Consider the following 25,197-nt stretch of genomic DNA (forward strand, 5'->3'; position numbering starts at 1 on the left):
AGAAAGAAAGAAAGAAAGGAAGGGAGGAAGAAAGGAAGGAAGAAGGAAGAAAGAGTTACACATTCTTAGAAATATATTTTGGGGATAAAACTGAAATGCAATGGAAAAACCAAAATTACACCTCAGTGACATGGAAAACAAAAAATGGCACTTATTTATTATTAGAATTCTAAATTCTTGCTCACTTGATTCTGTTACACTTCGTTTTCTCTTTCATTACATTGTATTTTTTATTCTTCTCAACTTTTAAGTTTCTACATAAATAAATATGCCACTGTGTAGGTATGTATTATTTTTCTGTGGCTGCCAAAACAAACTACCACAAACGTAGTAGCCTATAAGAGCAATTCTCTATCTTACAGTTCTGTAGAAGTTACAAGCCTGACTTGGGCCACACTGAGCTAAAACCACGGTGTTGGCAGGGCTACACAGCTTCTGGGGGCTCTAAGGAAGAATCAGTTCCTTGCCTTTGTCAGTTACATGCCTAATGCCAGAATTAAATGTGGGGAAAATACCTGATACCTGACAGTTCCTCTGGGTGAAATAGCTTGTATTGATAGCTATTTTCACACAATAAAATACTCATAATTTTGCTGTGTGTGTGTGTGTGTGTGTGCACCTTCTTTTAACTATCAGGACTATCTTGTATGGAAAGATGGTAGCAATTTCCCATTTCCCAAAAGTCAATGTACTTTCAAAAAAGGCAAAGGTCTTGTCAAAGGTAAACAGTAAATAGCAATGTTAAGCCATTTTAAACTCTTAATTCCTCTACTTTCCCCTTCGATTGCATTACATCGACAGAATGTAAGCCCTTCTCTTTCTGTGTAAAAACTATATCTTGGTTTGGACAATTAACACTTTTCACCCTATTTTCCAGCTCAACTGCAATAGACAATTCTTTGTTTCCTTAGGTCCTCCTCTGCTGAATACTTAGCAATCATGACAACAACAAACCTAGAATACTATGTTGGACCCTCTCAGTGATTCCATTTCCCTTTTTGGCATATGGTGGCTAGTAATTTTAATTCATGACCAACAATTACAAACATGCTTGTAGCTCCAGGACCTCGGAATCCATAAACACATTTTGGACAGGTATCGTCCGGTGCTAGTCCTAGGGAAATGACAAGAGGCAAATGCCACTCAGCATCATTTAAGAATTATTTCATTCATTAAATCTTCTTCCCAAAGTAATTGGTAATCTTAATTCTTTAAATGCCAATAAAAAACTCAGGGCTTCTATCAGCTATAGCATTATACAATCTGAATTTTAAATTCATTAAATAGTTATGTGGAAAAGAGAACAAGTCATGTGCAATAAGCTAAAATTGCTGACACAGTGCTCATAATAGGCTCTTTCCCAGAGGTTTTATTGCAGTTATATAAGAAATCATTCACTTATGAAGTTCAAAGAAACTTTTTGAACTGTTTTTTTGGGAGGGGCTGTGTGAGTCACATTTTTGAGAGATGTAGCAGGCAAGTAGGAGATTCTGCTTACCATAATTTAAGAACGAACACTTGGGCCAATGCAGACTCTGAGCTAAGTGACATTTTCTTATTTATTCAAAATTCAAGACTTTTACTGCTTCCTATGGTAAAAATCATTTAAAGTTTGTAGGGGGAAAAAAAGATTTTTATCACTACTGAAAACAGAGACCTAAGCCCTGTTTCTTATCACTACAGTTATACTTTTCTTTTTCTCTGACATTTTAATGGAAGTATACAAAAAATATTATTCAATGCAATTGCTTTGTAATGCTTAGGATTTGGGGGAAATTAAATTTTACAGGTTTCTTTATGCTTCCATCATATTCATCTTCCTTCTTCATAATTAATTCAGACTTGCCAGTAAGCTCTCTGTTATTTTGCCTCTCTTGAGAGGTTTTTGTAATGATAAAATGGAAAATTTCTCAAGGTAAGCATACACAATTCAAAAGAAAATTGTCTTGGAAAATTAGCATTATATCATGTATTATTTTAAGAGTTTTCTTAGGAATGACCTTCCCTCCAGAAAGAAGAGATCACATATTAGACATTTACTGAGAAATTAAGTTTGGCAGAGAGAAAAAAGAAAAAAATCTAGATTTAGACATAGAACCTGGATTTGACAAGCATGGCAATGACTAGTTATTTCAATGTCAGCTGTTTATATTTCACATGATCTACAAATACATATACTTAACAGAAACAAATCTGTTTTATGAAATAAAACAAAATAATTAAAACAGAAAAATAGAAAATAAATTATTTCGCCAAACAAGTTATTCTAAACTAAACAATCAAGTGTGTTATTACTGGGGAAATGTTATTTATTTAACATCTACTTATGAATCATAAAATATTTACTTTATCCAAATTCACTATATCTAAAAACAAACAATAAAACAGTACACAATATTTGATTATCTCTTGATCTTTTTAACAGACTTGTACTTGTACTTCTGAGATTCCCCATGCTCTGAAAGGAGAGGAGTCCTTGCAGTTTGGGATGTTTTCAGCTTCACTGTTATGGCAAATAATAAGATTTTTTTTCCATCCCAAACAGCCGTGTACAAAGTTAGGAAAGGATAAGTAGAAGATTGGCCCCAACTGTCATATTTCAAAATTAAACTTTAAAAGGTCTTCCTTCTACCTTAGGTTAAAGATTTGTGCTTTGAGACACCCATGGAAAATTTTACATATGATACTACCAAAAGGTTAAAGTTCTGCAATATATCCAAAGCAAACGTTGGCCTAAGGTTAAATCGTATTAACTTTTTTTCATGCATAAAGTCATGACACACTTTGTAAGTCGCATTATTGTACAATGGTGTCACATTTGGATCAAGAAATTTCCCATTGAAATCAATGGCATCTAAACTTAAAACTAGCATTTGTCTGAGTATCTTCACTTAAAAATAAGTTGCAAACTCTTACCTGGTTATAAAAGATGAAAAATATTCATCGAAGTCCCCCCAAATAGTTTTCAGATTTCAACCATATTCTAAGCAATTCTACAATTCCACTGGAATGAACGTGTCTTAAATCTTTTGTGTCCGAAACTAGATGAGGTATCACCATGGCAACACGATTCTAGAGGAAAAGATATTTCAGAGCTTAAGAAGTCTGAAGAGTAAATGTCAGAATTTCATATAGATTTACATGAATATTTAGACATATTAAATAATAAGTTACAAAAATTTGCAAAGGTACATTTACTTATAAGTAAACTTACTTGCTTCATCCCAACAATACATATAATATGTCATGACTGATGAGTACTTCTGAAATATATAAAAATATAACTTAAAGTATATCATATTTGTGTTTATAAATATAGTCAATATTCAATACTGCCTTATATTTCTGCAGTGTTTTTAAATTTTCAAATATCTTTGACATACATTACAAATATTTTCAGAATTATTTATTTCATTTAAAGAGTGCTAGACATCATATACTCATACTACCTGTGAGCACACACCTGTCTGTGTGTTAAGGAGACACAAAAGCTGTTTCAAAGAAAAATCCTAGTCCTTAAATCTATACCCAGTGGTTTTATTTTAGGCAAAATATGACGGGTTATCTATTGTAATTCTAACCCTAACAAATTCTTCAATTCTCTGAAACTGATCGTGATTATAGTTCCATATGTACAAACTGATAATGCATGAGTCTTTACTTCAATAAACTGACTGCTTGAAATAATACTCAAGGTATCTGGTATCTTTGGAAGTATAAATGCATATTCATAACCTCTCAGCAGACCCCCGTTAATGGTTTTGTTTTTTAAAAAGCTTTGTTTTATATTAATAGAGAAATTTATATCAAAATATCCTGGGAACTGCATATACAAAAAACCTAAAATACAGATTAATTCACTTAAACACACTTAAAGTACAGAATAGTATAACATTTACGCATCAGTGTAAGGAAAGCATATTTTCTAAAATTGTAACAATCTATCAGGTTAGCTAAATTCTTTTTAGCAAATAAGCATTAATAAGAACTTAAGCAGGACAGCCCCGGTGGCCCAGTGGTTTAGCGCCACCTTCAGCCCAGGGCCTGATCCTGGAGACCCGGGGTCAAGTCCCACATCGGGCTACCCCGTATGGAGCCTGCCTCTCCCTCTGCCTGTGTCTCTGCCTCTCTCTCTCTGTCTCTCATGAAATAAATAAATAAAATCTTTTTTTTTTTAAATAAGAACATAAGCAAAAGACTTACATTTTGCAAACTTTATCTGTTTAGAATTTTAATACTTCTAGTATTCAGTAAAGTTCTACTAAAATACTTTGTAAAATTACCATTAGATAGGGCATTATATTTTTGTTAACAGCAATATAAAAATTACTATGCCAAGGTACATACTTTTAGTCATGTCACTTAATATTTACGAAAACTTTCTGGAAGTTCTTTAGGTTTTGAGATAGTACACTTTCCTTGGGTATGCTAGGGGAACACTATTAATATAAAATTAAAAAAAAAATCTGTTACTCCTGTATGTAGACATGATTCTCAAATTACTTCCTCCAGTTAAGGAATTTGAAAAAATAATAATTCAAATTACACTTGCAGGATAAGATAACCTTTTAAATTATACTGCTAGTCAAGAATCAAGGATAATTATTAGCTATTTGAAGACATGATTCTCCTATAATTCTGTAGCTAAAATAGCATAATTAATGATTGGCATATACTGGAAACTTAACAATAGATTTTTCACAGGATTCTGGCTATCATGAAGAAATGCTTCTGGTTGTTTTTAATTTTTTTTCTCATTTAAAATTAGCAAACTAGAAAGACATATTAACCAATCAAAGCAACAAAGAAGTTATATGAAAAAGGCTATTATGTGAGAACTCTTCAGTCCAGGATGACACAGAGTAGAAAAGTTTCAGATAAAATTACATGGAAAAATAGCAGGAACTAAAGCAATAGTGTAAATTGGATTTTGTTTATAAAATTTCTGACTTCAGGAATTACAATAATGTTTTGAATGAGAAAGGTTTTACAAAAGAAAAACAAAATAAAACTGATTCTTTTGTGTATGGAAAAGCAACTTTTCTGGGAATATGTTTTTTGTGCCTAGTAGAATAATTTGAAACATTCTTTATGTTTTAAAACTCAGGATGCAAACTGTCTTTGATGAAATTGTAGAGCTTTCAAAACAGGCTCAATGTATTTTATTTTTCACTCTACAAATCTGCCACAAATCATTCATAGGAAAAGTGAAATGAGATTAAATCAAACAACGTATGTATAACACATAAATTATCATGATTTGCTGATTTAGAAAATGAAACACATAATGGCCAAAAAGTTATTGCATCCTTATTAGTTTTTTTTGTTTATAAAAAATGGAAGATTAAACAAGGCTTAATTTAAAAGAGTCAAACGAAATGAATACTTCCTGCAGTTATTCGCATCATGCACTTCATAGATGTTTGAGACCCTAGTATGTATTACATACTGCAATTCATTAGGGAAATAAAGATCACAGATCTGTCTCCTTGAAGAATACTTGAAGAGAAATTCTGTGTTCCTCAATAACCAAACACTTTTTTTTTTTTTTTTTTAACTCTGAATGATCTGGAAAAAATGCCTTAAGTCTTGACTTCGCCTTACTTATGGAGATACTGTTCCCGTGCCTTGTATTTTTCCAAGTGTCTAAATTCCTCCCCAGTAGTGTTTCGACATCTAGGGCAGCAAATCTCTTCATTTCACAAGGGAACACTTGGACTGTTATTGCTGCAGTTCATTAAGTGTTACCCTATTGGTTTAGAGTTAATAGGCTTTCTAAGCATCTAAGTCACTACCAGTGAGGAATTCTGCCCATAGAAATGTTTACACATGGATAATGAGATTGACTGTTAAAAGGTCAGTTTGTCTTTTGATCACAGGTAAAAGGGAACAACTAAACATAGGTTCAAATGAACAAATTGTGGATTTTTAACCTGTCATTTGAACAATGGGATTGTCTTGACTCAATCAGGGCTCTACAAATAATAAGAATACAAATAATAGGAATAAAAGGAATAATATAAGCATTGACTATTGTAAACTTATCGTTTACATTTGTTATCATATTGTACTAAAAATCAGTTATTTAAATAGTTTAAAATATGTTAATTGCTCAAAAGACCTACATTATATTAATTCCTCTTAATGTTTATCCTAAGAATATTGGATTATATGGTAAAGAAAAGCTAAACCAAAGATTTTTTTTAAGGATTTTATTTTTATTTATTCATGAGAGACAGAGAGAGAGAGACAGAGAGGCAGAGACAGGCAGAGGGAGAAGCAGGCTCCATGCAGGGAGCCTGACATGGGACTCCATCCTGGGTCTCCAGGATCACAACCTGGGCTGAAGGCAGGCACTAAACCACTGAGCCGCCCGGGCTGCCCCCAAAGATGATTTTAACATTGTGTAGACACAGTTGTGTATCTATATTTTTTTTAAATAATGAGGAAAGGAGGGAAAAAGTACATAATATTGTTTTGCAGAGCTAATAACAGACAGAAGTTATTATTTGAATTAAAAATTATTTACTATCTTATATTTTAATCTCCCCATTGATTTTTTTAGTAATTTTTAAAAATATAAATGAAGGTATATTATATACATTTATATAATTTTGGTATATAGATATAGTATTTGCTTCTCTTTTGGCTTATAAAATAGTCCATCGGTTTTTCAGTTCACATTAATTTTTAAAATCTAAAGTCAAACAAAATGCTCATATTTGTTTTTTGAGGTATAATATTGTATAAGTTTTTTAGGGAATATACTTTAAAATATTTAGAGAGTAAAGTTCAAAAATGTTTCTTCTGAATAATACAGACTTATAGTTACTGTCATCCATCTATTTATCCATCCATTCATTCAATCAACAAATATTTATTAAGCATCTACTATATACCAGAAAGTATTTTTTATATCAGAGATGTATTTGTGAGTTTGAAAGAGAGTTTCCTGCTTTCTTGCCACCTACATTGCAACGGAGAACCTGAGAAGTAAAATGAATGAAAGAATGAGTGGATAATTAATGAACAAACAAAGTTAGGGGGAAAAATAAAGTAATATGATAAAGTTAATATTAAAACATATCAATAACATATGATATGTTAATGTTGAGTGGGCAGGGAAGGTCTCTCTGAGAGGGTGATATTTAAACTGGATTTAATGACAAGTAGGATATAACCATACTCAGTTTTAAGGCAGGGACAGAGTAGACAGTAAGTCCAAAGGTCTTCAATTTAAAACAAACTTGGGGCTTTTCAGAAATAAAACAGAATGAAGTCTAGCTCTAATATAGGAAAGGAACCAGGCCAGTGTTATAAGAATGTAAGTTACTAATTGATAGGTATAAAGTTACAGTTATGCAAGAAGAATAAACTCTAGATATCTGCTGTAATCTACTATCATCAAAATAATGTGTTATAAACTTAAAAATTTGTGAAAAGGATAAATCTCATATTAAGTGTTCTTACCACAACATGATCAAATAAAATAAAATAAAATAAAATAAAATAAAATAAAATAATGAAATAAAATAAAATAATAAAATAAAAAAATAAAAAATAATAAAATAAAATAAAATAAAATAAAATAAAATAAAATAAAATAAAATAAAATAAATAACTTGCCAAAAAAAAGAGGTTGGAAAGGAAGACAAATCATGCAGGGCCTCGAAAGTCAAGGGAAAGAGTTTGGATGATATTTAAATGCAATAGGAATCACTTGAAAGTTTTAACTTGGAAATGACATGATTTGGTTACAGTTTTTTAAAAACCTTTCTGACTGCTGGAGAATGGATTACAAGGCACAGAAGGATAGAAGCCAAAAGACTAGTTAAAGACCAGAGCCAAGGAGATCATTTAGGACTCTAGCTCAACCACCTGTGCCCATTTCCTGAAATAAGCAATATTTGAATGGCTGCCTTGATTGAGTTTGAACGCTAACATTATTAAATTTGGAGTAATTACTTTGAAACATAGTATAGAGGACAAAAAATGGGAGTTCTGTGGCAATAGAAACTTAAAATTATCCAACATTAGTCACTTCTGTACTTTGATCACAGTAAAATCTTTAAGGTTTGAGAAGAAAGCCACAAACACATTTTTTAAGTCTATCTTTAAAAATTAATATATTGTCGATCCAAAATACAAATTCAGAACACTGTAATCCAATATTTCTTTAACTACTCGGATGGGAATTTATTCAGGAATAAAGTTTGGCTTCAAATATTCCATAAAGAAATAATGGTTCCTAATATCTAACGATGTATCACATAGTTCTCTGAGGATTTCACACTGCTAAAAGTTTTATAGGAAAATTACCAGCTGGGAACTAATGCCCTTCAAAGGACATATTCTGATCATCAGAAGGCATTTGATTTTTGTAACTGTACTGAACCAACACTGTTTAAAATACTCGCTTCCTAGGAGGTGCCGCAAGCAGCTTCAGAAACAAAGGGTACAATAGTCAACTTACCCAGGTTAACATTCAAAATACTCAACATTTGAGAAATTTTGTTCTGCTTCATGTCAAGTTTTTTTTTTTAAAGGGTTATTTAATTATTTGAGCAAACTAGAAATGCTATATTTTATCAGCTTTGTAAAGCTCCATTTCACTTGCAGTTTTACAATGCAACTTTGCCACTTCCTTTTTTTTCCAAAAGATAATTTCTTTGATTTTAAAGCTAAAAGTTCAATATTTGAATAAATTTGCACTTTGATGACAGGAATTTTTTTTTAATTTCCCACCAACTTTTAAAGGCCCAGACCAGCAACTTTTAATGATACACCTTTTCATATCAAAGTGGCAGATGATTCAACTGTAATTCAAACTGCAAGCAGGAGTCACTCTGTTAATGAAGTTTATTGAAGTTGCAGTTTTAAGACAGTTAAAAGTATTAGCCTGTTTAAAATCAGACTGTTGGGGTGCTGGAGGGGCTCAGTTGGTTGAGCGTCTGCCTTAGGCTCAGATCATGATCCCAGGATCCTGCGATTCAGCCCCATCTCAGGCTCCCGGCTCCACGGGGAGCCTGCCTCTCCCTCTGCTTCCTTCTGTCTCTGTCTTTCATAAATAAATAAATACAATGTCTAAAAAAATTAAAATAAAATAAAATATAAAATAAAATAAAATAAATAAAAATAAAATATAAAATATAAAATAAAATAAAATAAAATTAAATTAAAATAAATAAAATAAAATAATAAAATAAAATAAAATAATAAAATAAAATAAAATAAAATAAAATAAAATAAAATAAAATAAAATAAAATAAAATAGGGGTCCCTGGGTGGCGCAGCGGTTTGGTGCCTGCCTTTGGCCCGGGGCGCGATCCTGGAGACCCGGGATCGAATCCCACGTCGGGCTCCCGGTGCATGGAGCCTGCTTCTCCCTCTGCCTGTGTCTCTGCCTCTCTCTCTCTCTCTGTGAGTATCACAAATAAATAAAAAAAATTTTAAAAAAATTTTAAAAAAAAGAATAAAATAAAATAAATTAAAATAAATCAGACTGTTCATTTTAGTTTGAAACCATGAAGATTTCATTGTTGTTCTTTATTGCCAGGAAAAAAATAGGGTAGTTAGGGCACACACCCAATATCTCAGAGCTAGCTCACAATGATATGGCCAGTCTTCACCCGAGGGCTAATGTCTGAGCAGCACAGTCAGCTGTCATACAGTGTATGACGTTTTCTTCCAGAGGTGCTGAAGACCATGCCTGGGCTGGCTACCCTTCTGCTTGCACATAAAGGCTAATAGAGAGAGATGCATGGAGAAGAGGGAAGGAAGAAGAAAAAACAATGCAGAAGGTATGATAATAACCACAGGAACCCAAGTCACAAGCAGTATTATCTCTGGGGGAAAGAGATATCAAACAAAAATGAAATCGAGCCCATCTCACTCTACATAATCTTTGGTAGCATGATACTGCAGTTGGGATAATGTTTGGATAGCACTCCTGCTTTCAACTGCTTGGGTGAATTTACTCTTCTTGGATTTCCATTCATGTAATTTAAGGTCTTGTGCCTTGTTAAAATGAGAAGACCACAGAGAAGGGTACTGCATTAAGTGGTCCGCAATCACTTTTTCTATAGAATTTCTTGCTAATAGTTACTTTCCTGCAGATGCTTGGAAGGGGAAACAAGCAGACATAAATTTGAATCTCTGCTCTTATTCTTACTAAATATAGCTTCCTGGGTAAGATTCATCTTTAGCTTAGTTTAAGTTTCATGATAGACACTAGAAACAGAATAGTCATTTTTATAGAATGAATGAAACAATTAAATGCTGTCATACTGAAGAACCAGAAGAACTTGTCGAATGTAGTAGGTGGTCAAATATATTAGTTGAATCACTTTAACAAATGCTGGTGAAAAAAAAAATGCTGGTGATGTTCAGCACATGAAGCTCTGGGAAGCAGCATTTAGGAGGGCATAGGAAGTGAGCATGATGGAACCAGGTAGAGCCTGTGGATCGCATGGTATAAATATAGAAGTCCATGACATATGACATATTAGCACAAAAAAAGATGAAAAGTACTGAATAAATTCAGTTCACATTTTATCCCGGGGCTGTGGAAGAAAAGGTAAAATTAAACACGCAGAAGATAACATTTCCCTGTTTTGTTTAAATTGAAGCCCAGCTCATAATTATTGGAGCCCTCTCTTAATTCTTGAGGTTGTACAAGAGTTTTGGAGGCTTGGGTTTTGCTCCACAAATAGGAGATTACTTTCAGTGATCATTCTGTTGTGACCAGCGATGATGTCCTCTTTGGTCCGAGATCCCTTGGTGCCTTGAGTAGAGGCACCTGTGCCTCTCAGCCACCCTTGAAGCACGGGGTATCCCATACTCCATAACAAAGTACCACAAATGAGAGCCAAAATACTGTGTACGTATTGTCTCAAGTGACTTCATTGGTTTTCCTACTTCAGGTTTTGAAAGATGGAAAGCCAGGTGTCAATAGGCTGGACTTCTGGAACGCTCAGTAATGATATGTCCAAGCAAGTTCAGGTTATTGGCAAAATCCAGTACCATGCAGTTAAAGACTGAGGGCTAGTTTCCTTGCTGGCTGTCAGCTGGTGGCTCCCCTTAGCTCTTGGGGGTGTCTTTTAGGTAATAGGCCCTGAATCTGAATGCCACTGAAAGTATAAAAATCCTTCTCACACAGATTCTGTTTTTCACCTTTACTTCTGCTGCTGTCTTCTGCCACAGAAGACCCCAGCCAGAGGTTTTTGTTTTGTTTTGCTTCGGGTTTTAAGGTCTCATGTGATTAGATGGACTCACCCAGTTAACCCGAATAATCTTCCTATTTTAAGGTGGGTACCTTAAATACATCTGCAAAGTCACTTCACAGCAGTACCTACTATAGTTGTTGGGTTCAGTAACCAGGGAACAAGAATGTTCCTGGACATCTTTAGAATTTTATCATTGGTGAGCAACAGTGAATGAGGTTGAGAACCTTTATGTTTAGGCTTTATTTAACCCACTCACATGCACAACTATTTCACAATGAGGTTTTGCCCTCCTCAAGAGCTCTTCAAACAGATGAAAGTCTCTGATAATCCACTAAAACTTCTTATTATCCCAAGTCTGCGAGAAATCTCTCCTTTCTCCCCTTTTCCTTCCTTTCTGGCTTACCAGACATAATCGTCTCAGTAAGACGAGGCTAGTATAAACACTCTTAGAGATGTAATTCAAGTTAGTCTGGGTTTTATATATCTCCTTAAACCCTATGCCACCCATTCCCTTGAGACAAGAAAATACAATATTTCTGGCTTTTGTCCTATAATAAGTTAGAAGTAGAGCCAATACAAGTTAGTATCTCAAGAGATTATTCTGTCCAATGGGGAAAAAAAACTGATTTTGTGGCATTATTCATTTTTATTGGAATTGATTTGAAACGATTGCCACATTGGCAGCATGTTAACAATGAAAGGGATGCATGGCATAAGTAGGATCAACGAAAGAGGTAAACTCAAAAAGTTTACAGTAAGACTAAGGAAGAGTCGGGTGCCTGTATTAGCTTGCTACAGCTACCAAAGCAGAGTTCACAGGCTGAGGGGCTTAAACAACAGAAATTCATCATCTCCCAATTCAAGAGGCTAGAAATCTAAGGTAAACACGACAGCATGTTCTCTCTGAAGGCACTAACGAAATATCTGTTGTGGGCCTTTCTTCTAGTGGTGGTAGCTCCTTGCTGTGTGACCAGTCTTCAGATGCTGTTCTCCCTGCATGAGTCTCTGTCTCTGTGGCCAAATTGCCCCTTTTTGTAAGAACATCAGTCATGTGGGACTAAGGCTTACCTGAATGGCCTCTTTTTAACTTGCTTATCTCTGTAATGACCTTTTTTTTTTGTTTTTTCAAAATGAAGTCCTATTCTGAGGTACCAAGAGTTAGAACTCAAACATATCTTTTTCCTGGGGGGGGGGGGGGGGGGGGGGGCTACAAATCAACCCTTAATGGTGGCTTTCTTTACACTTAACACAATATGCTATTACTTGCATATATGCTTTTCTGTCACTAGGTATTTCACAGAAAGAGTATGTGTTTGGAGCTGAAACAGTTGGGCTTTGTTTTAAGTTCTGCCCCTTACCTTCACTAGTCAAACTATCTTGTGGTTGGGAGTAAGGTAGGAAGGGAGAGGCCGATTGAGGAAGGCTGAGCATAGAGCAGCCTCATGGCAAGCTTCTGGCTTGCTCTCCCTGACAATACTCTTCTGGGATGATAAGACAACTAAATAACATTGCCCTACTACTGCATTTGGAGGGGAGCCCAGAGGAAGCTGGGAGCCAAAATAAAGCTTCAAACCAAGTTCCCCATAAGAAGGTATAATAATGGGGTCTCTGTTATTTGTGTGCATGATGGTCTTAGAATAAATAAAATCCTCGCAGATTAGAATGACAGCTTTCTCTACAAAGCAAAGTGAAATAATAAAAGAAATTTACGTGACAGACATTTTTGAGCGGCAGTTGCTTTCAAGAGACCCAGGTAAATCCTCTGAGGGTAGAAAAGTGAACAGCTCAGGGCTGCTTGCTGCTGGCTAGATGCTAACTGTCCCAGATTTTGAACCCAAATATTCTGAATGCAATAACTCTATAATCCCCACTGGTACTCCCTTCCATCATCATTCATCCCCTACTTAGAGTGTTGAGAACATTCGTTTATTGTCCTTCTTTCCTCTAAATGTATTCCCCCCGAATATGATACACAGGGAAGCCAGGCTGGTCAAGATACAGGCGTGAGCACCTCTCAACCTAAGAATCATTTTTCAGCAAGTAGCCAAAAACCTACCCATTTTACAACCTTGTTCATGTAGCTTTTCTCTCTAGAATATTCTACTTCCTCTTCTGGTAATGTACATCTATGAAATATCAAAAATTCAACTCGAAAGCCAGCTCCTTTCTTTGAATTCTGTAGGCAAATTTAAGAATTCGCTTTTCGGGCAGCCCAGGTGGCTCAGCAGTTTAGTGCTGCCTTCAGCCCAGGGCATGGTCCTGGAGACCCAGGATCGAGTCCCACGTCGGGCTCCCTGCACAGAGCCTGCTTCTCCCTCTGCCTGTGTCTCTGCCCCTTTCTCTCTCTCTCTGTGTCTCTCATGAATAAATAAATAAACAATCTTAAAAAAAAAAAAAGAATTCGCTTTTCAAACGTTGCCAGAAACCTGCTTAATTGTTACCAATAACCTGAGTTAGAGAGGCATGTGAGCTTACATGATGTCTGGGAGCTGACTCAAATCGAACCCACAGTTGGAGTTTAGAGATGCACAGACCTACCTAATCGACTTGAAGAACACAGGGAGCACAAAATAGTGACTCTGCTTTGTTTTCTCCATGGTGAATATTGCATGTCGCTCTAAGTAAAAGAAGGTCAGTGTTGTTTGCAGGGTAGCACAAAGCTCCTTCAAGTGACCTTATCCCCGCTATGAGAATGTCCAGTGCTTACAATTTCCTATATTGGAATTGCTTTAGCAAAACTTGTTTCCAGAAAATCCTGTTGAAACACATACAAGTTATCTGAGAAATTCTACATCTCCAGTTTCTCTTATACCTATCCCCTCCCTTACATCCTTCTTGCCACTATTGGTGCCAAAGCTTTATTCATATCCTACTGATGGTCTACAGTCTCCATCAGCCTGATTAAATGCCAACTATACCATCAGAGTTATTATTTTAAAATTTTTATGAACATGTCAATCTTATTCTTAAGACAGCACATCTCTCCCCATTGCCTACTGAATAAAATCCGAACCTGTTTTCAACGTATAGCTGTGTGACCTACATTGGAACCATACCAAATAGTTACTCTTTTTAAGTCTTGCTCTGTAGTTCTCAAAGGATACTTCAGAATCATCTGGGAGGCATGCTTAGTTAGATTACTAGTCCCCACTGCTAGAGTTTTTCATTCAATAGGTCTGGATGGGGCCCAAGAATTTGCATTCCTAAGAATTTATTAGATGCTGTTGATGTTTCTGATCCTCAGGGCACAATCTGAGAATAGTTTCTTTAAACATTTATGTCTCCATGCTTCTTATTGCTTCCATTACCTAACCTTGATTTTCTTTCCATTTACTTTTTAATTTTTTTAAATGTCTAATGACAATTTCCTGAAAAAAAAAAAAAGAAGCTCCAATTGTTTGGAAATAAAATTTGTTTTTCTTCTTTGTTTCCATGACCAAAAAAATCCTTTTTTTTTTCTAAATACTTTGACACATACCATGATCATAATAATCATTCGTTCATCTTCCAATTATTTGTTTATATATAACTGTTGCATCTTACTAGATCTGAACTTCCTTCTAGGTAATTAAATCCCTAGAATGTATCTTGCATCTAGCAGAAAGCAGGTATACCCTATAGATTCATCAAATGTAAAAAAAAAAAAAAAAAAGATTCATCAAATGTTTGATTGAGTAGGAGACTAAATGAGAGAGAGAGAGAGAATCAGACTGAAAGAGAGAGATCATACTAGCTCCATAGCATCAATTAGGATGGGTTAATTTATCACTTCTGCTTAGTAGAGAATTAAAAAAAAAAAAAAAAAGGAAAAAAAATCATCTGATTTTGGAACAAGATAGAAGGATAATTCTGAAACAAAAAAGATTGGTTAGGTAGAGATGGCCTGAGTATCATCCCTGAGATTTAAAGTCAGAAAGATAGTGATAGGACCTGAGCCCACTAGGACAATTAAAAAGAATGGGCGGAGAGGCACCTGGGTGGCTCAGTCGGTTAAGTGTCTGACTCTTGATTTTGGCTCAGGTCATGTTCTCAGGGTCTGAGGTTGAGAACCACATCAGGCTCTGCTGCTTGAGACTCTCTCTCTCCCTCTGCCCCTCCTGGTCATGCTCTCTCTCTCTCTCTCTCTCTCTCAAATAAATACATAAAGCTTTAAAAATGAATAAATAGATAGGTAGATAGATAAACAGATAAAAAGAGGGCAAGGGGATAAGTAAAGATGTACCTTGCACTACTTCTGAATAATCCCTACTGCAGTGACTTAGGCTGTGCCAATATTGCTAGAAACCAGTGAGACGCTCCCCAGATCTGAGGTCCCAGATCTTCTATTGTGAATTGAGCTATCGCTACTATACTTTATCATTGAGTATCCAACTCTTACCATCTACACCCATTACTCCAGATTCAATTGGAGTCTTCAGACAATAACTTGAATGACCCAGCCATGAAAGTGAAAGAAATCCCCACTTTAACTGTTTTCTAGGCTTACAAGTCAGTGGATAAGCAAATTTGCAGAACTTAAAAATTGACCATTTAGGGGAAACTACTCCAGAAAAGAAACTTTTTCATCTTAAAGTTAAATGTGGAATAATTGGTTGCTTATGCTTTACAGTTAGAATGTTTATCAATAAATCATTAAGATATGTTATCCTTGCAACATGTCATTTTGTCAAATGATGTGGTACAAGAACAACCACTGTGTTTTTCTCAGTGTTGTTAGTTATTCTAATGTTTTTCTTCATTCATCTCTAATATTTTCCTGAGGCTGATTTACAATAAAATAAAGGAGAATATATTTCACTGCCAACATCATTTTCTACTGTGACCACTGAACTTAGATTTTTAAAAATTCTTAAATAAAATTGTGGATTTCCTTTGCATGTATCGATTCCAGAATAGATCAGCTTAGAAATAGCTAGTCACTTAAAATTTCCTAGGTGATCACAGCCAAAATCTAGGTCATTGTCTGAGCTTAAATTTTAAAAATAGAAAAAGCTAAAAAAGATAAAAAATCAGAACAAAACTCTGCCCCAAAACATCAGTTTATATAAAGGGTCTTCTCTCTTATCTAAACAGTGTTTCTTAACTGTATCAGGATAAAAGATAAAGCTCATTTTCCCCATTCCAATGCAAAGAGTTAACATCAACAAACATAACTTATTATTTGAAGAGACAAAGATATCTGACTAACAAATGTAACTGTGGTACTGTATGTAGGTGCATGTGTGTGTGAAGGGAGAGCGATGACAATTCTAAAACAACTTTGGAAGTCACAAATTGAAGTGGATTCAGGGAAATAGTGAACTGAGTCTGTCTTCTACATTTATTTCCTGTGTGAATTTGAGAAAACTTAAATTTTCCATTTATTCACCCTTAACAATACCTACTTTGCCTGTCTCATTTGAGGAACTAATGAGATAGTGTAAGTAATTCATCTGACAAAAAAGCAGTAAGTGGAAACTTATAATCAGTATTATTATTGTTGTTGTTATGATAACACACTTTCTTTTGCGACTCCTCTAGTATTTCTGCTAAGCTCAGCACCAAAGGGTTCATTGGAATTCCTCTTAATCAAGCTATCTATGGGCATTAGGGACTTGAGAGAAAGGAATGCAAGGAAGAACCTAATCCATATGAAATATCAGCTATTCTAAAAGTATCAATGGTCTATGTCCAAATTCAAGGGTCCCCTCACTTGGCAACTTCTACAGATGTAGAGAACTAGCTGGAAATGGTCTTACCAGTATTAAGAAATCAGAGCTACCACTAAGGTGTATCTATTTTAGGGGAACAGAGATTACCATGAGGCATATATCCACAGATACAATTTTTCCTTTTTCTTCTTCATTAGCCTCATTCTCATATAAATAACATACTTGCTGCGGTAGCAGCAAAGTTGGAATGAGCATATAATGAATACCACTTCACCCTTTTAAAGCTCACCTATAATAACAGAATAGTGAGTTGGGACACTAACAGGAGCTGCTTGTTTGGGTTTACTAATCAATTAGGCATAGCATTATAATTTGGCTCCTGTATTTCCTTTACTTAGAAGAGATCCTTAAAATAACAATCGTCTTTTTTTTTTTTAATTTGAAGAGACTGATATACTCTACAAATATTAATTGGAACCTCCTCTAGCTGTTATGTAACTCATCTTTTACTCTCAAAATAAACATGATGAATGGGGTTTTCAAAAAGTCGATTTGTACATGGCACGCTCCAGGACCAGGGTAGAGGGTCAATAGTGAGTAACACCAGAAAGAGCAGTAGTGATTTTATTGTTTTTATTTAGCTATCTGATGGGTATTTTGCCTATGGTTTGGAAAAAAAAAAATCTTAAGTTTTTTTTTTCTTTATTAACATGCACATTTAAAATTAAAAAAAAAATAACATGCACATTTAAATCATGTTATGCTAAATTCATAAGGATTTTAATCTAGAAAAAAATTACTACATGGCAACAGGAGCAGCAATAAATCCCTCTCACTTAATTTCTCCATGCTCTGTTTCTAACAACATAACTCAGAGAAATTCTAAAATGGGGAAGGTAAATTAGCAGATAGAAATAAAGGAATTAGGGCAGCCTGGGTGGCCCAGCGGTTTAGCGCCGCCTTCAGCCCAGGGTGTGATCCTGGAGACCTGGGATGGAGTCTCACGTTGGGCTCCCTGCATGGGGCCTGCTTCTCCCTCTGCCTGTGTCTCTGCCTCTCTCTCTCTCTCTCTCTCTCTCTCTCTCTCGATGTTTCTCATGAATAAATAAATAAATAAATAAAGTATTTTAAAAGATGAATGAATTGAACAACAAATTTTAAAAGTTTTATTTTCCATTTGTCAATTCTTTAGATTTTTAAAGCTATCTCTAAAATATCTGTGGTTTGTTTCCTGTCCCAGAAAAATCAGTCTTCCAAACTATCTCCTTATTTACTTAAAAAAAATACTTTTTACGTACCACAAAATTCAAATATTTAAAGTAGATTTATGAAGTTGTTCAACCATTACTATTACAAATTTAATGATACATAGTTATAAGTACTGTTTCATGAAATCTTACATCTTTTGAAAAAGCTAAGAGAATAAAGGAGAACAAGTACATATTTACAGAATTTTTGTGTTAACGTTTGTATTTATTATTTTGGGTTTTCATTTTTTTTCCTATGGACTTGATTTACCATGTAATGTTATTTCCACATTCTAACGTAGTATCAGTCTCATCCTCTCTTGTCAAGAATAGCTCATTTTTATAATGTAAAGGTCCAACAATTTTATAGTTACTGTTTATGTAATTACTTTTTAAATTGCATAAGAAAAGGAAGGAGAAGAGATATGTAATTTTACTGTGTCTCATATCACCTAGATAATTGCTTTTACTGATGCTTTTTGGTATTTCATGTGGGTTTGATTTGTCATTGATGTCACTTTTTTCAGCCTGAAAAACTTGTTTGGAATATTTCTTTTCTTTTTTTTTTTGGGGGGGGGGGATATTTCTTAATGCACATGTATGACAGCAAAAAATTCCTTCAGCATTTTCATCTAGAATGTCTTTTTTTTTCATTCATTCTCTTTCATTTTTGAAAGAGTTTTGCTGGACATTGATTTCTTGGTTAACAGGATTTTTTTCCCTTTTTTTCAGCACTTTGAAAATGTCATTCAGATGCCTTTTAATGTTCAATGTTTCTGATGGTAAATCATGTGTTTATTCTCCTGAGTGACCTTGTATGTGTCAAGCAAGTCATTATTCTCTTGATGCTTTCAAGATTGTGTCTATCTTTGGCTTTCACCCCTTGCACTATGATGTGTCTAGGTAGTAGCTCTTTGCATGCATGCATTATGGAGTTTTTTGAGCTACTTGGAAATGCAGAAAATGTTAAGAAACTTATAATGTTTTAGCCATTATTTTGGTGTATTTTGTGTTTCTTACTTTTTCCTCCTCTTTTCCTTGTAATAAGCTCATTATGGGTTTGTTGGGACACTTAATGTGTCCCACATTTCTCTGAGGTTCTGTTTGTCTTCATTCTTTTCTTTTGCATATTTCAGATTGCCTAAATTCTACTGATCTATTCCAAGTTTGCTGATTCTTCCTTCTGCTATCTCCAACATGCTATTAGCCATTCCAGTGAATTTTTCATTTCCCTTAGTGTAATTTTCTGCTCTGGAATTTTTATTTGGTTCCTTTTTATAATTTGTATCTCTTTACTGGTATGCTAATTCTGTTCACAAATAGTTTTACTGGTTTTCTTTCATCCTTTGTCCATGGTCTTCTTTTGCTATTAGAACTTCAGTCAGGTTTAAGACAGTTTATTTAAAGTATTTGTCTACTAAGCCCAATATCAGCATCATGGGGACTTTTGTCAATTTATTTTAGAAAATTGGATATTTCATACTATAAAGTGGTAGATCAAGAAATCAGATTCTCTCCCTTCTCCAGGATATGTTATTGCTGATTTTTAAGACTAGAGTTGTCCATTTGTTTAGTAACTTTTCCAAACTGTTTTTCAAAAGTTACATTCCTTGCCATGTAAGGTCACTGTAGTGTGCTCTGCTATCTCAGCGGTCACCCAGTCATGTGTCACAGGCTTACTTAAATGCCTGGAGCCAAAAAAAAAAAAAAAAAAAAAAAGGAAAAAAAACACTGCTTTCCCAGTCTTTGTAGCTTGGGTTTGAACTCAGGGTACTCCTTCAGTGACAAGCCAGACTGCATGCATCTCTGCCTTAGAGTTCCCCACCTGCTCTGTGGAGCCTGCAGATCGCCCAGGGATGCAGGATTAGGGTTCTGAGTTGTTTCTGAGCCTGCATCCAGCTCTGTGCACGCGCACTGCACTCTGTGTCCTGTTATACGTGTTGCCCCTTCTGAGCCCTTATCAGGAGACTTCTTCCTCAGACTCCACATTTCCTGGGCTTTTGGATCGTCTTCTGCTTACCTCATCTGCTGTCCCCTTCCTTAATGCACATCTTTAAATTTTTCAACAGACATCACCACCAGCACCTAGAAATCCACAGCAGTCCAAGATGGAGGATGAGGGGATAATAAACCAAAGATCAGCTTTTTTTGCCTGTCCTTCAGGAAACCACCAGACAGGTCAAAATGCACAACTACAGAATTTTATGTGTGAGGTCCATATTAGTCTTCTGGTAGCAGCAAGACACCTCTGAGCATGAGCGCCACCATCCACATGGCTACCAGTACATGGGGGAATGGAATGGTAAGCTGCTGGGTAAAAATGCCATAGCACTCTCACTGAGACTTACCTGTCCTAATCTTCATTCAGCAGTCACTTGGTTACTGTGTGCTTTGAATTAGATGTCAGAAATCCAAAGTTTATTTTGCCAGTCTTTGACTCCTTATGTTATTTTTTTTCCCTCTGTGAAAGGAATGATTCTTCAAACACCTTGCTCAGTTACTTTCTTTGATGTCACTTACTTAAAAATTAGTTTTGACTAATTTTTGCTGGCATTAAAAATGCAACTGAGTTGCTCATTGGTTGAGCGTCTGCCTTTGGCTTATGTTGTGATCCTGGGGTCCTGGGATTGAGTCTCGAATCAGGCTCCACAGGGAGCCTGCTTCTCCTTCTGCCTGTGTCTCTGCCTCTTTCTCTGTGTTTCTCATGAATAAATAAAATATTTTTTTAAAAAAATGCAACTGATATTTTTGTATTGATCTCATGTCTAGAAATGTGGTAAAACCCACTTTGAATTTTAATATTTTCTGTGTATTTTCATATTAGTAATATCATCTGCGATTAGTTGCAGCTTTTTCTGATTCTTATACTTCTTATTTTTTAAAATTATGCTGTTAATGCAGGCAAATTATATTCTATTCAATTTTATTTTCTCTTTGGGATGGGAAGTGACTTATATACTCGTAGGAAGTGTGAGAGAGGGCTGATAGAATCATAGTTTTAAGATAGAGACCTGAAGAATGTGTTAAGTAGTCATTACAAAAAGTTGCTAAAAGAAGTGAATAGAGAACTATAAAAGAATTTCAGGGCAGAATTTAAAGTCTAGTGGAAGATAAAGATCATGAATTTATTTTTCTACTGAAATGTGTACTTGTGAAAAGTTTTCCAACAGTGTTCAGCTGTCCCACATATAAACCAAGGCAAAGTTGGACCAACATTAATTCAAAATTTATTAATTCAAAAAAGTATTTTGTGTATGTGCTATGGGAGAATAAAATGAAATATAAAAAGCATTCAATTAGGTACATAAAGTGAATAAATCTCAAATGTGCAACTCAGTGTTTTTTTACATGGGTTTATTCCCATGAACCATCACCTAGATGGTTCATAAAGAACACATAAAGAACATCTTAATAACCCATGAATCTCTGTTGTGCTTCTTCCCAGCCCATCAGTGATCATTATTCTAGCTTCTTTCACCATTGATTAGATTTGTCACTTCTTAAACTTTCTATTAATGGAGTTAAATGTTATATATTCTTTTGTGTCTGGTTGTATTTGCTCATTAAAGTATTTGTAAGATTCATCCATGTTGGTTTGTGTGTTAGTGGTTTGTTTTTAGTGTTGTGGAGTATTCCATTATGTGAATAAATTACTATCTATTAATCATTTGCTAACTGATGGATGGGTTTGTACTTGCTGAGTTCTCTGGGAAGCAAGTACTGAGATAGAATTAGATGTGCAAAAAAATTTTTGTTAAATAACCTCTGAAAGAAAAGGGAAAGAAGAGTCATTGGACTGTAATCTTAAGCAGCACAAAACAGAGGTTCAAACAAAGGCAGTCCAGTAGAAGAACCCTGTATTGTCAAGAGACAGCTAGTAATTCATTAGTTGGAAGTTAATCCTAAAAGATTGCCTATTGCCTTGGCTATTATTGCCTTGCTCATACATTGACTGGATACTGCTCAAAGACCTCAGACACTGTAACTTTACTCAGTTAATTGCCAGAGCCACCCTGAGGAGAGTGTGACAATCAGTCTAAAAGCTGAGACAGATTTCAAAGATCAGGAGAAAGCCTTTGCTTGAAGTTGAATCTCAGCAAGTGGACTCTATTTCAGCCAGATTTCTCCTCTCCTCACTCTCAGTTTTTGGCTATCATATATAAAACTGAAATGAGCATTATTACAAAAACTTTGTATACTAATCAATGATCAGTGGGTAAATGCATGGTTTACAAGGTAGCTGTATATTTACCTTAAAGAAATACTGTCTGTGCCAACTATACTTTAATAATTTGGAAAAAAGATGGGACACCTGGGTGGCTCAGCAGTTGAACATCCGCCTTTGGCTCGGGGTATGATCCTGCGGTCCTGGGATGGAGTCCCACATTGGGCTGTCTGCATGGAGCCTGCTCCTCCCTCTGCCTTACGTCTCTGCCTCTCTCTGTGTCTCTCATGAATAAATAAATATTAAAAAAAAAAAAAAGGAAAGGAAGGGGAAAAAGAAAAGGAAAGGACAGGAAAGAAGAGAAGAGGAGAGGGGAGGGGAGGGGAGGAGAGGAGAGGAGAGGAGAGGAGAGGAGAGGAGAGGAGAGGAGAGGAGAGGAGAGGAAAGAGAAGGGAAAGGAAGGGAAGGAAAGGGAAGGAAAGGGAAGGGAAGGGAAGGGAAGGGAAGGGAAGGGAAGGGAAGGGAAGGGAAGGGAAGGGGAGGGGAGGGGAGGGGAGGGGAGGGGAGAGGAGAGGAGAGGAGAGGAGAGGAGAGGAGAGGAGAGGAGAGGAAGAGAAGAGGAGAAGAGAAGAGGAGAGGAGAGGAGAGGAGAGAAGAGAAGAGAAGAGAAGAGAAGAGAAGAGAAGAGAAGAGAAGAGAAGAGAAGAGAAGAGAAGAGAGAAGGGAAGAGAAGAGAAGAGAGAGAAGAGAAGAGAAGAGAAGAGAGAGAAGAGAAGAGAAGAGAAGAGAAGAGAAGAGAAGAGAAGAGAAGAGAAGAGAAGAGAAGAGAGAAGGGAAGAGAAGGGAAGAGAAGGAAAAAGTACCATCAATATGGAAGTGTTTGGATAAAGTTTCCAAATCACAAGAAATGTATAAGTACCTATTGCTCTACATCTTCATCAATCCTCTGTTTTGTCAATCTTTCTATTTGTTCCTTTGTACTACAATTTGCTTATCCATACATCAATAGGTATTAGCATTTCCTTTCTTAAAGATGTAAATTTGCTATAAATATCCATTTATAAATCTGCTGGTTTCTATGGCAAATATATGTTTAGCTTTTTAAGACACTGTAAAAACTGTTTTTTTTTCATATTGTTTGTACATATTGCATTCCTACTAGAAATATATAAAAGTCCCAGTTGTTCTACATGCTTGTCAGAACTTGGTATGATTAATCTTTATAATTTCATCCATTCTGGTGTGTGTGTTGTGGTATTTCAGTATAATTTATGCTTAGATTTCTTAATAATTAGGGATGTTGAACATCTCATATGCTTATCATTTATATTTATTCTTCATTGAAATGTTCATCAAAATCTAGATCATTTATAATTGGGACCTTAGATTTTTTATTATTGAATTGTAAAAGTTCTTTACATATGCTGGACATAAGTCTTTTATCAGGTATATTTTATATTAATTTATTAGAAATGTTTTCTTTCAGGTCTATGGTTTGCCTTGTCATTGTCAAAGCAGTGGATTATGAAGAATAATTTTAAAATTTGATAAATTATAATTAACTATTTCTTTTATATTATACATCTTTGTATACATCTTTGTTATACATCTTTGTTATACATCTTTGTGAAACCAAGGCACTAACATTTTTGCCAATATATAATGTTTTATAATTTCAACTCTTACATTTATATTCAAGATTCATTTTGAGTACATTTTTATATATTGTATGAGATTAGGAACAGAGATTTTTTCCTTTATTTTAAAGATATTACAAAGATATGCAATTTTTCTATCACTTCTTGTTTAAAAGATTGTCCTTTCCCAGTTAAACTGTTTTGAAGGTTTTAAAAACAGTCAAAAGACCATACAGGTGTGGTGAACTTCCTTTGTTTCACTGCTCTATTTATCTTAATTTATACCAATATTCTAGTGTCTAAATTATATAGCTTTATAACAAATCTTAAAATCAGGCAGTGTAAGTCCTCAACATTTGATTTTCTTTTCAGTCATTTTGGTTATTGAGGACTATTTATTTATTTATTTAAACCTGAGCCAAAGGCAAATGCCCAACCAACTGAGCTACCCAGGTGCCTCAACTGGGGACCTTTAAATTTCTATATCAATTTTAGAATTTTCTTGTCTCTACCCATAAAAATAGAGGCTACTGGAAAAAAATAGAGATTACTGGAATTGTGATAAGGATTATATTGAACCAATATCTATCCATTTAGAATATTGACAATTTAGCAATATTGAGTCTTTTTACCCATGGGCAGGATATATTTCTTTCTTTATTTAGGTCTTAACAATGTTTCTTAACAATGTTTTATAATTTTTTAAAAAATATTTTGTTTATTTATTCATGAGAGACACACACAGAGAGAGGCAGAGACACAGACAGTGGGAGAAGCAGGCTCCATGCAGGGAGCCCAATGTGGGACTCGATCCTGGATCACACCCTAGGCTGAAGGCAGATGCTTAACTGCTGAGCCACCCAGGAGTCCCTCTTACTAGTGTTTTATAATTTATAATTTCAGTGTATAGGTATTTAATATTTCTTCCCAGAGTTATCCTTAATTAACTAATATTTTTGATGCTATTTTAAACGGCATTTTTAATAAATGGTATTTTGAAACCAATTTCCAGTTATTTATTGCTAGTGTGTATAGAAATATAATTGTTTTGCAACTGATCTCATAACCTGCAACATTGCTAAATTCACTTATTTGATCTAGTAGTTTTGTTTGTAGACTCTGCATTGATGACTAAGCCATCTATAAATAAGGAATTTCGGTTTGTCCTTTCTAACTTAAATGTCTTGTATTTATGTCTCTTGTTTTATTACCCCAGCTAGATTGTTCAATAGAAGTGGTAGACTGGAAATCATTGCTTTGTTCATAGTCTTA

The 25,197-nt window shown here is 35.0% G+C and overlaps 1 long non-coding RNA gene across 3 annotated transcripts in view; it reads right to left on the reverse strand.

Annotated features, from left to right (window-relative positions):
- Nucleotides 1-992: 992 nt before the first annotated feature.
- The window catches only part of LOC144302248 (uncharacterized), a 69,185-nt gene continuing 44,980 nt past the window's right edge, over nucleotides 993-25,197 (reverse strand). For all 3 annotated transcript variants that reach the window (XR_013369084.1, XR_013369085.1, XR_013369081.1), the window contains exons 8-9: nucleotides 2,917-3,072; nucleotides 993-1,114 (exon numbers count right to left, since the gene is read on the reverse strand). This is a non-coding gene — a long non-coding RNA (uncharacterized LOC144302248). The remainder of the gene's footprint in view (nucleotides 1,115-2,916; nucleotides 3,073-25,197) is intronic.

This window comes from Canis aureus, chromosome 31 (assembly GCF_053574225.1).
Source record: "Canis aureus isolate CA01 chromosome 31, VMU_Caureus_v.1.0, whole genome shotgun sequence".
NCBI lineage: Eukaryota > Metazoa > Chordata > Mammalia > Carnivora > Canidae > Canis > Canis aureus.